Source organism: Phyllostomus discolor, chromosome 7 (assembly GCF_004126475.2).
Source record: "Phyllostomus discolor isolate MPI-MPIP mPhyDis1 chromosome 7, mPhyDis1.pri.v3, whole genome shotgun sequence".
NCBI classification, from domain to species: Eukaryota; Metazoa; Chordata; class Mammalia; order Chiroptera; family Phyllostomidae; genus Phyllostomus; species Phyllostomus discolor.
This window is the reverse complement of record NC_040909.2, coordinates 107,543,114-107,555,585: the sequence shown is the minus strand read 5'-3', so window position 1 is coordinate 107,555,585 and position 12,472 is coordinate 107,543,114.

Genomic DNA, 12,472 nt, shown 5'->3' with positions numbered 1-12,472 from the left:
AGGCAACGTCTCTGCTTTTGTGGTGCTTCCATTCTGGCACACAGAGAATGATACACATAGGTAATGTGGCACATGATAGTAAGTTTTGTGAAGAAAAATAAGCATAATCAGAGTGGAGATGGTGATCGCTGTGTATTGATATACAGGGCAGATTGATGCAGAGACCTGGAAAATGTGAGGGATTGAGAACCATGGCCTTCTTTTGAAAACATGTTCCAGACAGAAGGAAGCTCAAGTGCAAAGGCCTTCAGACAGGTGGAGCAGTGTCTGACATGTTTGAGAAACAGCCACACGCCATTGTGGGGAGATTAAGAAGAGCGGTGAGAGATGGGGTCCAAAGAGGGGACGGTGGCGGGGGAGGTCAGTTGTCAGAGGGCACCAAAGACCATTTCCACGGCTTTAGCTTTTACCCTGAGGGATACGGCGGACCACTGGGATTTGAGCTGGGGAAAGACACGATCTGAACTGCCTCTCGAGGAGAACAGACTCTGGTGGAACGTGGGCAGAAGCAAGGAGGTAAGATAGGAGGCTGTTGGAATGATCTAGTTAAAAGGCGATGGTATTGAGACCTGGTGCTGGCAGAGACTTGTTAAGGAGTGGTTGGATTCTGAGTGTTTTTGGAGGCAGAGCCAACAAGATTTCCGAATAGATGATAGGATACAAGAAAAAGAAAAATCAAGAATGACTTCAAGATCTGTGGCCTGAGCCGAAGGAGGAAAGGGATTGCCAGTTAGTGAGATAGGAAGACTGCGAGAGAAGACGTTTACGGGGGATGATCAGAAATCCAGCGTTGATTATATTATGTTTGCTATGCCCGTTAGAAATCCGGCGGAGATGTCAAGTGAGCAGTTCGATCTGTGAGTTGACTTCAGAAGCACCAGTCAAGGCTGGAGATAAATTCGGGATTTATGTAGACGGTCATGAGATTGGATGATATTACCTGGATAGTAAGTGTAGGTGGAAAAGAGATAAAACAATTAAATATTATAGTGATGATAATAATAATGGCTCTTTGTGTTCTACATGCTAACTGCTTTTGCTTGCATTAGCGACCTGTGAGACAGGGTGAGGAGTGACTCAGATGAACTGACTTCCTGTCTGTTCAGTGGCATGTCCAAGGATAGTTGTGAAACTTGAAATAATATATGGGTAGTGTGGAGAAGTATTATCTTGACTGCTTGTATGAGAATTCCTCTTGTTTTTTTTTTTTTTTAAGATTATATTTATTTATTTTTAGAGAGGGAAGGGAGGGAGGAAGACAGAAACAGAGACAGAGAGAGACAGACATCAATGTGCGGTTGCTGGGGGTTATGGCCTGCAACCCAGGCATGTACCCTGACTGGGAATCGAACCTGTGACACTTTGGTTCACAGCCCACGCTCAGTCCACTGAGCTACGCCAGCCAGGTCCTCTTGGTTTTTATTTGGAAAAGTACACTATTAAAACTTGGGTGAGCCTCTCAAGACCTTGGGTGTTGGCTGCTATTAAAGTGTGATAGAAGGAGAAAAATTTGAAAATGTAAAGGCAATCTGAGAGGGAAAGTCGAGAGGAAAGGAAAATGTGAATGCACTTCAACTGCACTGCCCGTTCTGCCCAGATTGCTCAGATTGACCATCAAACTCCTGAAACACAATAGGCTGCACCCAGCTTTGGGTCTGCTTGTCTTGAAGGAAGGGTTCTGGACATGCTGCAGGAGGGCATGTACTGCAGAAGCAGGGCAGAAGTTTCCTGACTCCAGGCAAGGCTTGCGGATGCCCCAGTCATTCTGCTTTTGGGACATGTGGCTACAGGAGACTGAGTGGCTGTGGACAACCTGGTAGTGGGAGCCATCGGCTCTGGGTTCCCTCAGCCTTTATACCTTTTGAGGTTGGGAAATAAAACAAAGTGACCATGGAGGCCACAATATCTGTTTTATTATTGATAGCATTAGGTTAGCAATTTTCAATCTTTTTCATCTCATGGCACATAAACTAAATACTAAAATTCTGCAGCACACCCCAAAATACGTTGTTTGGTAATCTGAGAAAAAAATAGGTATAATTTTGATTCATTTACACTGGACAACTATTGTATTGGACGTTGTTATTTTTTTGTTTGACAGTCTAAGAGAAAAGAGGTCAGTGCCCCTGACTAATAGTCAGGTATTGCATGTTTTAAAAATTCTTACGGCCCACTGGTTGAAAATCACTGCATTCGTTTATGGACTTGGCTTGAGGTCCGTTACCAGAGTGGGCTTAACACTGAACTCCGTGCAGTCCAGCAGGAAGTGCCTCCCGGGTAAGCTCTGAGAGGTGGAGGCGCAGGGGAGAGCTTGGCCTTCTGTATGCAGGCTCAGGGCGCCCTCCTGGGAGTGAGGAGGTGGAGATATTCCATTTTTTGTCGTTTGCCTTTTTTTTATTGAGGTAAAGTTTACATAACATAAAGCTCGTCTTTAAAGAATAATTTATTGAGACAAAGTTCACATAACATGAAATCAATCATTTTAAAGTGAACAGTTCTGTGGCATTCAGTGTATTCACAGTGTTGCCTTGCCATCACTACTACCTCATCCTAGAACATCTCTATCACCCCATGCCTGTAAACATTTACTCCCAGTGCTAGGTGGGCTCTTCCCATCCTGGTCCCTTTGGTCTTCTGCTCAAGACCGTAGTCAAGGGAAGGAGGGTGACGGAACATTTGGGGTCCTGAAGGGCTTATTCCTCAGGGCTTAGGAGAGAGAGGAATGAGGAGTGATGATGTGCTGAGCAAGGCTTCCAGTCTGACTTGTCTGTGGGGACCTATCTGTCCCACCGCCCAGTTGTCAACACACAAATTCCACAGGTTTCTAATACAGGTCTATTTTAGCTCTCTGTTAGCCAGGGTTCTCTGGAGAAACAGAACCCATAGGGGATTGGGGTGTGTGTGTGTGTGTGTGTGTGTGTGTATTTATCTATCATCATCATCATCACATTTGTGTAATCTAATTTTAAGGGATTGACTCGTGGTTGTAGAAGCTGGCCGGTTTGGAATCTGTAGGGCAAGCCAGCAGCATGGAGAAGCAGGAAGAATTTCTTTGTTGCAGTTTTGAGGGAGAATTCCTTCTTAAGGGAACCTCAGTTTTTGTCCTTAAGGTTATCAGTCCACCTACAATACGGAGGGTAACATTTACTTAAAGTCAACTGATGGTAAAAGTTAATCACATCCAAAAAACACCTTCACAGCAACCCCTAGACTAGCGTTTGACTAAACTACTGGACACTGTAGCCTAGCCAAGTTGACACAAAATAAACCATCATGCCATTTATTCACATTTATTTTTAGTTGCTAGCAGCCCAGGACTTAGAATTCTAAGTGCTTTAAAATATTAACTCATTTAATGTACTTATGCTTATTAATGAAGATGCATTATATATATACATGAATACGAATCTTAGTCCAGGTCCCCTCATCCCCCCAGTTCTGCTTTCTGTTCTGCTCCCCCTTAATCATTTCCCTCTTTTCTTTGGGACTTACCCACCTGAGTGTGTTTTTCCTGGGCTGTGCTTCCCCTTGCCCCTGCATTCCCACACTATCTGCTGCCATTCTGCAACTGGAATCGTCAGCGAATCCAAAATAACAAGGGGTAAAGCGAGACAAGCGTATCTCTGAAGTCAGTGTCCAGGTTGGCAGGCCCAGCTGGTGTGCCAGTTTCAGTCACCAGGGACCCGGCCCCCAGCTCGATGCTGCTCCTCTGTTCTTACTCACTGTGCAGCTTCCGCCTCGTGGCCACACTGGCTCTAGCCTCCATTTCAACAGACCAGGACAAGCCCTTTGCTTAAGGGCCCATTCTTGACATTGCACGCCCCAATTTCAACTACATCCCATTGGCCAGAACTTGTCACATGCCAGGGTGGGGGTGTTCTTGGTATATGTACCTATTAGATAATTACTCCTTTCCCAAGGACTGTGGTGAAAAAAGGAGCAAAGGGAGGCCAAGTGTAATATGAGTCGAGCTCTCTTCACTGGAGTGATGGGGAAGAGGCACACACCTCTAGGAGTGGGCGGTTGGCACAATCTTAGTGAGCATCAGCAGACACAGACCTTTCACTGGACAGCTGGGATGATGGGGAGTGTGGTACCCAATAAACTTTTAAAAAGTAGCTTGTAATGGGGCTTTGTAAAGAGGGCTGCTGTACACATAGGCTAAGGTTTTTTTTTAAGCACTGTTGAATTCATTTCCAAGTTTTAGATGGAGTCTGATTATTTATATGACTACTACTTAATCTGCTGTAATGGGAGCAGCTGTAATAGTCTGTAGCTTCTAGCAGCACTTGGAAATGTTAACACAGCAATGGCTGTTTTCTACTGTTAGTAATAACCATTGCGAAAGGGTACCACATTAACCTTTATTTTCTGAATCCTGTTCATGTTTTAAAATTCAATCACTGGCAAAGTAGACATTGCCAGCTTTATTATAAGAAACCAGCTGCTCTCATCAGCCATTAAGGAGAAGCCTCATGTTTTCTTCATGAGTCCTTGTCAAACATGGTCAGGATGGGAATGTAGGTATATTTTCCGCCAGTGATGGCTTTGGAAATCAGTTTCTAATTCAGAGGTCAGCGAAAACGGCTGCTGTGGGTGCTGCTCTTCTCCTTCTTCCTCCCTCACCTTTAAGCTCTTAGAGACAAAGCTAAGACAGCTCACAGGTACACCAGGTCCATGGGCTGTGAGGAGAGGCCCATGGCTCTGGTGTCCCAGCTGGAATAAGGGACTTTGCTTATCCCACAGAGCAGCCACTGTCATGCTCACTCTCAAAGTCGATGAAAAGCAGGAGGGGAGAGCAAGTGTTAAGAAAGCAAGAAGGAGGTGTTTAGCAGGGGGCCAAAGTCCTTGTTCAGATCCCAGTCCTTGGGCTCATTTACAAGACCAGGCTTTGGGCACTCTGAACTTTGGCTCAACCTGGCGGTGCTTGGGGGTGCCTGTGGAAGCTGTGACAATGCCCAGGGTAATGGAGCCATAGCACCCAATGCCCGGGTACCCAGTTTCAGTTATTGGTAATTTTACTCTTTACCCACCAAGGGAAGAAACTACTACCTTTTCTCTCCAAACTGCTTTCTTCCCTCACTTAGAATGTAAGTCAAAATCCTAACAATGGACTACATACAGGCTGACATGACCAGGGCTCATTGTCTTTATGGCCTCATTTTCTTTTATTAACTATACTGTGTTTCCACTGTTCCCCTTGCAGTTTCTTCAATGCACCTGTCCTGGTGCCCTGCGACCTGGCCCCTGGTCAGTAGCTACTCAGCAACTTGTTGGGGACTTGAGGGAGGAGAGTCCAATGGTGTCTACCATTTCTATGGAAACAGGAGGAGAGTGCACAGGAAAAAGCCACTGGATGAGTGCCAAGACTTATTTGTAGTAAAGGCACTAAAACGGCTTTTGTGATCAGTTACAGATAGCCTCCTATTGTCTCTGGAGACAGAATTCATAGATGTGATTATACCCTTGAAAGGTAATGAGGAAAGAATTACACATTTGAGAAGGTTGAAATACCTGAGGACTCAGTCCCAGCCAGAGTCTAGCACGGAGGCTCTGTGGCCTCGGCTGTGGTCTGGGCCTAGACCAGAAATGATCTGCACCCTGTGCCCTGGAGGCGACCTCTGCAGGTACCCCCACCAGAAATACATTTCCTGGTGTCACCCGACAGAAACAATGCAGCTGCTTTATTTCTGTGAAGCTCCGCAAACAAAGGAAATTTCAGAGTTTAGAGAGAAACCACATGTGCTGGATTCTTAGGAGAAATCTCATTGTGGAAACACCACTTCCGTCATCCATTGGGAACTGCTGTGCTGCACACTGAAACTAATGTAATACTGCATGTCAACTGGAACTGACAAATAAAAAAAGGAAGTTGTTATCAGCTGTTGGAAGAAGGTCCAGTGGGCCTACAGATGTGAATAATTCCGGGCTTAGGGAGGACTTGACTTTTTAAAAATGGTGTTCAAAGCACTTTTGTGCCTATCCCAAGGGAACCAGAGCCTTAATATTGATTGGACAAGCAGAGAGCCCGTATCACTACAGTGTGGCCGTCAGAGCCCTGGCTTGGCAGTCAGCTATCTGAAGGTTCTAGCCAGAGCTCTCCCATCGATTTGGCTTCTGATGTATATGGGGAGTCACTTAATTTCTGTACTTTCTGGTAGTAGTAATAATAATAATAATCAATTATTGACTGCTTACTATGTACCAGTCATTGGTATATGCTTTATCTTTATTATTTCATTTATTCCTCTTGACAGTCCTGAAATGTACATTTTATTATCCCCATTTTACAGGGAGGAAACTTAGGTCTAGAAAAGTTAACTACTTCCCAAGAGCACAATGCTCGTTAGTGGTAGCAGTGGGATCCCATTCTGGTCAATGTGGCTTCAGAACTCACTTGTGTGTGCCAGCCCGAAACTTGTAAGCTAGATGAAAATTTAAGGCACATCTTGTAGTCATCCGGCATGAGGGACTGTAGGCCTCTACGTTTTATGCCAGTGTCATTTGTCCTCAAAGTAACATGCATTTACCAGAAAACTGATCTTAAAAAGTAGCAAGAATTATGGGGCGTATGAAGAAAAATGTAAGAAGGAACGGAGGCGAGGAAAAAGATTAGTCCTATTTCTAAAAGAAAGAAAAGGTTACATAGTATATAGTATGTTTTTAAAAAGTAATTATTGGTGAGAATACCTATGAAAGAGATTTGTTATTTTATCTAAGAACTTGGTGGGCAAGAAACATCTGTAGGTGAGTTGGAAACAAAGCAAAACGAAAACCAGGGGGAAACTACCATGTGAGAATGACCTGCAGGTGGCAGCAACAGATCACAATTGTCTCATTGCATTAGGCATTCCGGGCTCGTCTTGAAGCTCAGAGCTTCTGTTTTCATAAGACTTCAAACCACAGGCTGCTGTTATGATAGCTATGAAATGGGCAAATCATTCTAGCTATCAACATGACTGACAGGAGTTTTTTCAGAAGCGTTTTATAGTACCAGAGTTTTACACTTATTTCCCCGTGGTTTGTGGGGGTAGGTAAGAGGGTACGTATTAAATTATAAATTAAATACAGAGTGAGAAAACCTTTAAAAACTGATGGATTGAGTAGACTGTCAAAAGTAGCAACACCTTAGTTATTCATTTCTGATTTTGTTGTAAGATGAAGATAGGATTAATGAACTGACTTTTGCACAGAATGAAATATGTTCTGAGAGGCCTTCAGTAACAATTTTTCAGTTCTCTTGCATAAACATTATTAAGGAATTCTTTGACTGTCAGATGGCTTTGAAAACCTGGAAACATTAATGTTTATTCCATAAGTAGTAGAAAATAAATGAATATTTTTGGTGGGTCTATTTATTATGTCTAAGGAAGTACTGATAAAAAAAATTGAAAATGTCTGTAGTTTCAGAGCTTCAATGAAGGCCAGCGTCAGGCCCCTGGCAGGACCCGTCTCATGCCCAGTGGTGTCCTTGGAGGTCCAGGTGGAAAAGGGCCACATGGTCAGACAGTGATGCTTTGACCTGGATGTTGCTCTCTCGCTGGGTGGCTTAGCCCCACAGGCCTCCCAACCTTTGAGCCTGGCTTCTGATTCTTGAGTGATGCAGAGGAAGAGAAGACAGAAGAGCTGCCCTTTCCCTTAGGACAGTGTCAGCAGACCACACCCAGCATCCTCTAATGAGAGGAACAAATACTGAGGCTTGGAGGATGCTGAGTGCCTAGTAAGTAAAAGGGATCTGCCCATGAGTTGGATCTGGGTGGAGCCCCTTAACAGGAGAAATAGGATGGACCCCGAAGCCTTCAGTCATTCCTGTCCCCTGAGGTGTGGATGGCACCAAGCAAATGCTCAGTATGTATGAATTAAATGAAGAAAAGAATGAATAAGATATAAAATATAATGCAAGCGAACTCATTTCACTTTTTCAGTAAGGAGTTCTGTGTTTTATCTCATTCTTTTATTCATTCATTCGCCATACAGTGTTTGAGAGTTTAGGATCTTCTCATCTCATTTTTTTGTCCAACACCTACATTCAGAGATGCTTATTTTCATTCTGCAGGTTCCGTCGTCTGTAATTTGGGTGTGAGGAATGAATCAGGAACCTGAGTTTCAGAAAATAGTTGGCCAGTTGTAACAACACTTACATAATCTGTTCTTTCCCCATGAAGGTGATAAAACTGTATACCCAATACATTTATTTCTGGATGTTTTATGTTTCCTATTGATTTGTCTGTTCTTGAACTTAGACACAGTATTTTAACTACTATGGGTTTACAAGATTTATTAATATTTAGTGCATCAATATCCCAATTTCTTACCCTTCTTCTTCAATGTTTTATTGGTTATTCTATATCCATTACTTTTCTGGATGAGAGTTAAAATTATTTTCTCATTGATTTTAAGAAAAAATGATATATTTACAGTATTCGTCAGGGATATGAGATGTCTCTTTAGATATTCCATGTCTTCTATTTGTTCCTAAGAAGTGTAGTGTTGTTTTTCTTTATGTGGGAGAGAACGCTAAGCTTTCCTGGCTCTCTTAATTAGTTCCTATCTCTGCTCAGTAGTTACCGCCTCACAGTGGGCTTCCTAGCCTATTTAAATAGCATATCCCCCACACCTCCGTAGCTTTTTATTTTGCTTTATTTTCTTACAGCACTTACTAAGTGACATAAATATTTGTTTTAGATTTATTTGTGTGGTCTGTCTCCCGCGATAGAACGTAAGCTTTGTGTGGGCAGAGACTTGGATGTCCTGCTAACAGCTGTATCTAACCCTCAACCGTGCTCAGCACAATCCAGTGTAAATATTTGTTGGCTGAATCATACTCGCCACCCACCTCTTTCAAATCTTAGTATTTTGCCATATTCGTGACAGGTTTTTTTTTTAAAGAAAGAAAATAATACAGATGCAAGTGAAGTCTGTTCTGGATCTAGCCTCAATTCTATTTCCCCTCTTCTCTCTAAGAGAGTTAAAATTCTGAAGTTTAACATTTTTTTAAATAAACATTCATATGCTTTTGCTTTATATTTGTGTAATGTAAACACTATATGAAACTGTTTGCTCTTATTTTTAAATTGTGTGGTAAATGTGTATCTAAAATAAGTAAATGTGTGTATGTATGTTAGTGTGCATATGTATATATGTTTGCAAGTTGTCTCTTTTCATTCAGTGTTATATTTTAGGGATTTACCCATGCTGACATATGTACCTCTAGTTTTTAAAATTTTAGCATTGGGTTGTTTCCAATTTTTCTACAATTATGTATATTGCTGCACCGAAACACTAGTACATATTAGAAGTGGATTGACTATACGTCTTCCTGTTTATTGGTTGTTGCCAAATTTCTTTGTAGAGTTGGTGAAGTCCAGCAAGGTGTGAAAACTCTATTTTTTTCCTAATGTGGGCTACCAACTTTGTTTATTATTATTATTATTATTATTATTATTATTATTATTAAAAGCATATTTTATTGATTATGCTACTACAGTTGTCCTAATTTTTCCCTCTTTGCCCCCCTCCACCCAGCACCCCCTACTCCCTCAGGCAATCCCCTCACCATTGCTCATGTCTATGGGTCACATATAAGTTCATTGGCTACTCCATTTTCTACACTGTACTTTACATCTCCATGGCTATTCTGTAACTATTGTTTGTACTTAATCCCCTCACCTCTTTATCCATTCTCCCATAACTCCCTCCCATCTGGCAACCATCTGGTATCCATGATTCTATCTCTGTTCTTCCTGTTAGCTTAATTTATTTTTTTTTAGATCAAATGTTGATTGAATTGTATTTGTATTCAATTGTATTTGTTGCCATTTTGTTGTTCATAGTTTTGGTCTTCTTTTTCTTAACTAAGTCCCTTTAACATTTTGTATAATAATAGTTTGGTGATGATGAATGCCTTCGTTTTTTCTTGTCTGGGAAGCTCTTTATCTACCCTTTAATTCTAAATGATATATTTGCTAGGTAGAGCAATCTTGCCTGTAGGTCCCTGATTTCATGACTTCAAATATTTCTTGCCAATCCCTTCTAGCCTGCAGACTTTCCTTTGATAGTCAGCTGACAGTCTTATGGGAAATCCCTTGTAGGTAACTAACTGCTTTTCTCTTGCTGCTTTTAAGATTCTCTCTTTATCTTTAACCTTTAGCATTTTAATTATGATGTGCCTTGGAGTGGATCTTTTTGCTTCCTGGACTTGCATGTCTATTTCCTTCACCAAATTAGGGAAGTTTTCTTTCATTATTTTTTCAAATAGATTTCCAATTTCTTGCTCTTTCTCTTCTCCTTCTGGCACCCCTATGATGTGAATGTTGGGTCACTTGAAGTTTCTCAGAGGCTCCTTACACTACCTTCATTTTTCAAGATTCTTTTTTTCTTTTTGTTAAGATTGATTGTTTTTTGCTTCCTTATGATCCAAATCATTGATTTGATTTTTGGCTTCATTCGCTTCACTGTTGTTTCCCTGAAGACTGTTCTTTATTTTAATAATGTATCCTTCGTTCCTGTCTGGATCGGATCTTTTTTATGCTGTTGAAGTCCTCGCTAAGTTCCCTGAGTACTCTTATAACCAAGGTTTTGAGCTTTGCATTCGATAGATTGATTATCTCCATTTTGTTTAGTTCTTTTCCCCCAAGTTTGATCTGTTTTTTTCATTTGAGCCATGTTTCTTTGTCTCCTCATTTTGGCAGCCTCCCTGTGTTTGTTTCTATGCATTAGGTAGAGGTGTTATGATTCTCTGTCTTGGTAGTGTGGCCTAATGTAGTAGGTGTCCTGTAGAGTCCAGTGGCACAGTCTCCTCTATCATCGAAACTGGGTAGTTGAGGTGTGCCCTTCTTGTGGGCTGAGTACATTCTCCTCCTGTAGTGAACTTTGATTTCTGTTGCCATGTCAATGTGAGGGATTTACCCACACCAGTCAGCTGCAAGGACTAGCTGTGACCACTGACTGCAAAATTCCACTTTCTGTGGAGGATTGGCTGTGCAGGGGCAGGGTGGTGGTGCTCCAACATGGTCTGTTGCTGTCCACTGGGTATACAGGCTCTTGGGTTTCTTGGGTGATGCTTGCCAAGGTCTGCTCCCATCTGTGTGTTTCCCAGGGTTGCCCTACTTGAGCTATAAAGCAATCTGAGATGGCTCCTACTTGTGCTGGACTTTGAGATTCCCAGACAAAGCCAAGCTGCGAATCTCGGCTGGTTGCTGCTAGTGCTGGGCCTGGGGCCCCTTAACAAGAGGGTTGGCATCTGGAGGCTCACTGAAGCTGGCTGTTGCTTGTTTGAGAGAATTTAGGAAGTTGTGAAGCATGAACCAAGACCAGCTATTCATATGGAAAAGCAGCTTGGGTGGGCCTGTAAATTGGGTGAGATGGAGTCTCTGGGAATCTCTAGGGCAGGGCAAAATAGTGTTAGCCAGGTTGATAGACTATCAGATGTGGCACCAGCCTGCTGGTTCTGTGGCTCTGTGTGGGAAGGTTTCAGAAAAGGGACAACGGCCCACCTTTCTGTCCAGGAGAAGGCTGTCCCCCAGCTCTTGCCTTGATGCCCATCACTTCATTTCCTCCCTGTATGCCACTGGTGCCTTTCAAGTTGCTACCACAGAGCTGGAGCTCAGAGGGAGTGAGTCTGATTAGGTCCATGTGGGTTTTTAAGAGGAACTGCTTGGGATTCCAGAAGTTTCTTCTACTGCCTCAATACTCACTGATTTTTGCATCCAGAAGTTATGGGGGTTTATATTCCTGACAGTGGAACCATGGGTTGGGGGGCCTAATGTGGGGCTGGAACTCCTTACTCCCAAAATGTTCCTCCTGAATTTTTATCCACAACATTTGGATATGACACATGATCTGCATTTCCACCCCTCCTACTAGCCTGGATGGATATGGTTTCTTTAATTTCATAGTTGTCAGACTTCCCTTCAACTCAGTTTCTGATGGTTCTGAGTGATGGTTGTTCTGTATTTTAGTTGTAATTTGGATGTGGTTGTGTGAGGAGGTGAGCTGTGTTTACCTATGCAGCCATCTTTATCAGAAGTCTAGAGGACTACCCATGAGAACTCTTGATGCTTCACATCCTTTCCAGCACTCAGCACTGACAGACTTCTTAGTCGGTTCAAGCTGCCCTAACAAAATACCATATACTGGGTAGCTTATAAGCAACAAAAGTTTATTTCTCACAGTTCTGGAGGCTAGAAGTGTGAGATCAAGGTGACAGCAGTGTCAGTTTCTGACAAAGGCCCTCTTGGAAGTTGTGGACTATTGACTTCTCATTCTACAATCACACGGTGGGGAGCAGAGAACTCTCTGGGGTCTTTTTGATAAGGGCTCCTTTCCCATACATGGCCTGAGTACCTCCCAGAGGTCATCCTCCTAATATCAGAGTTAGGATTTCAACATATAAATTTTGGGGGATACAAACATTCAGTCTATGGCACAGACTTGAAGTTTCCGGTGTAATGAATGTTAATTGACTATAGAT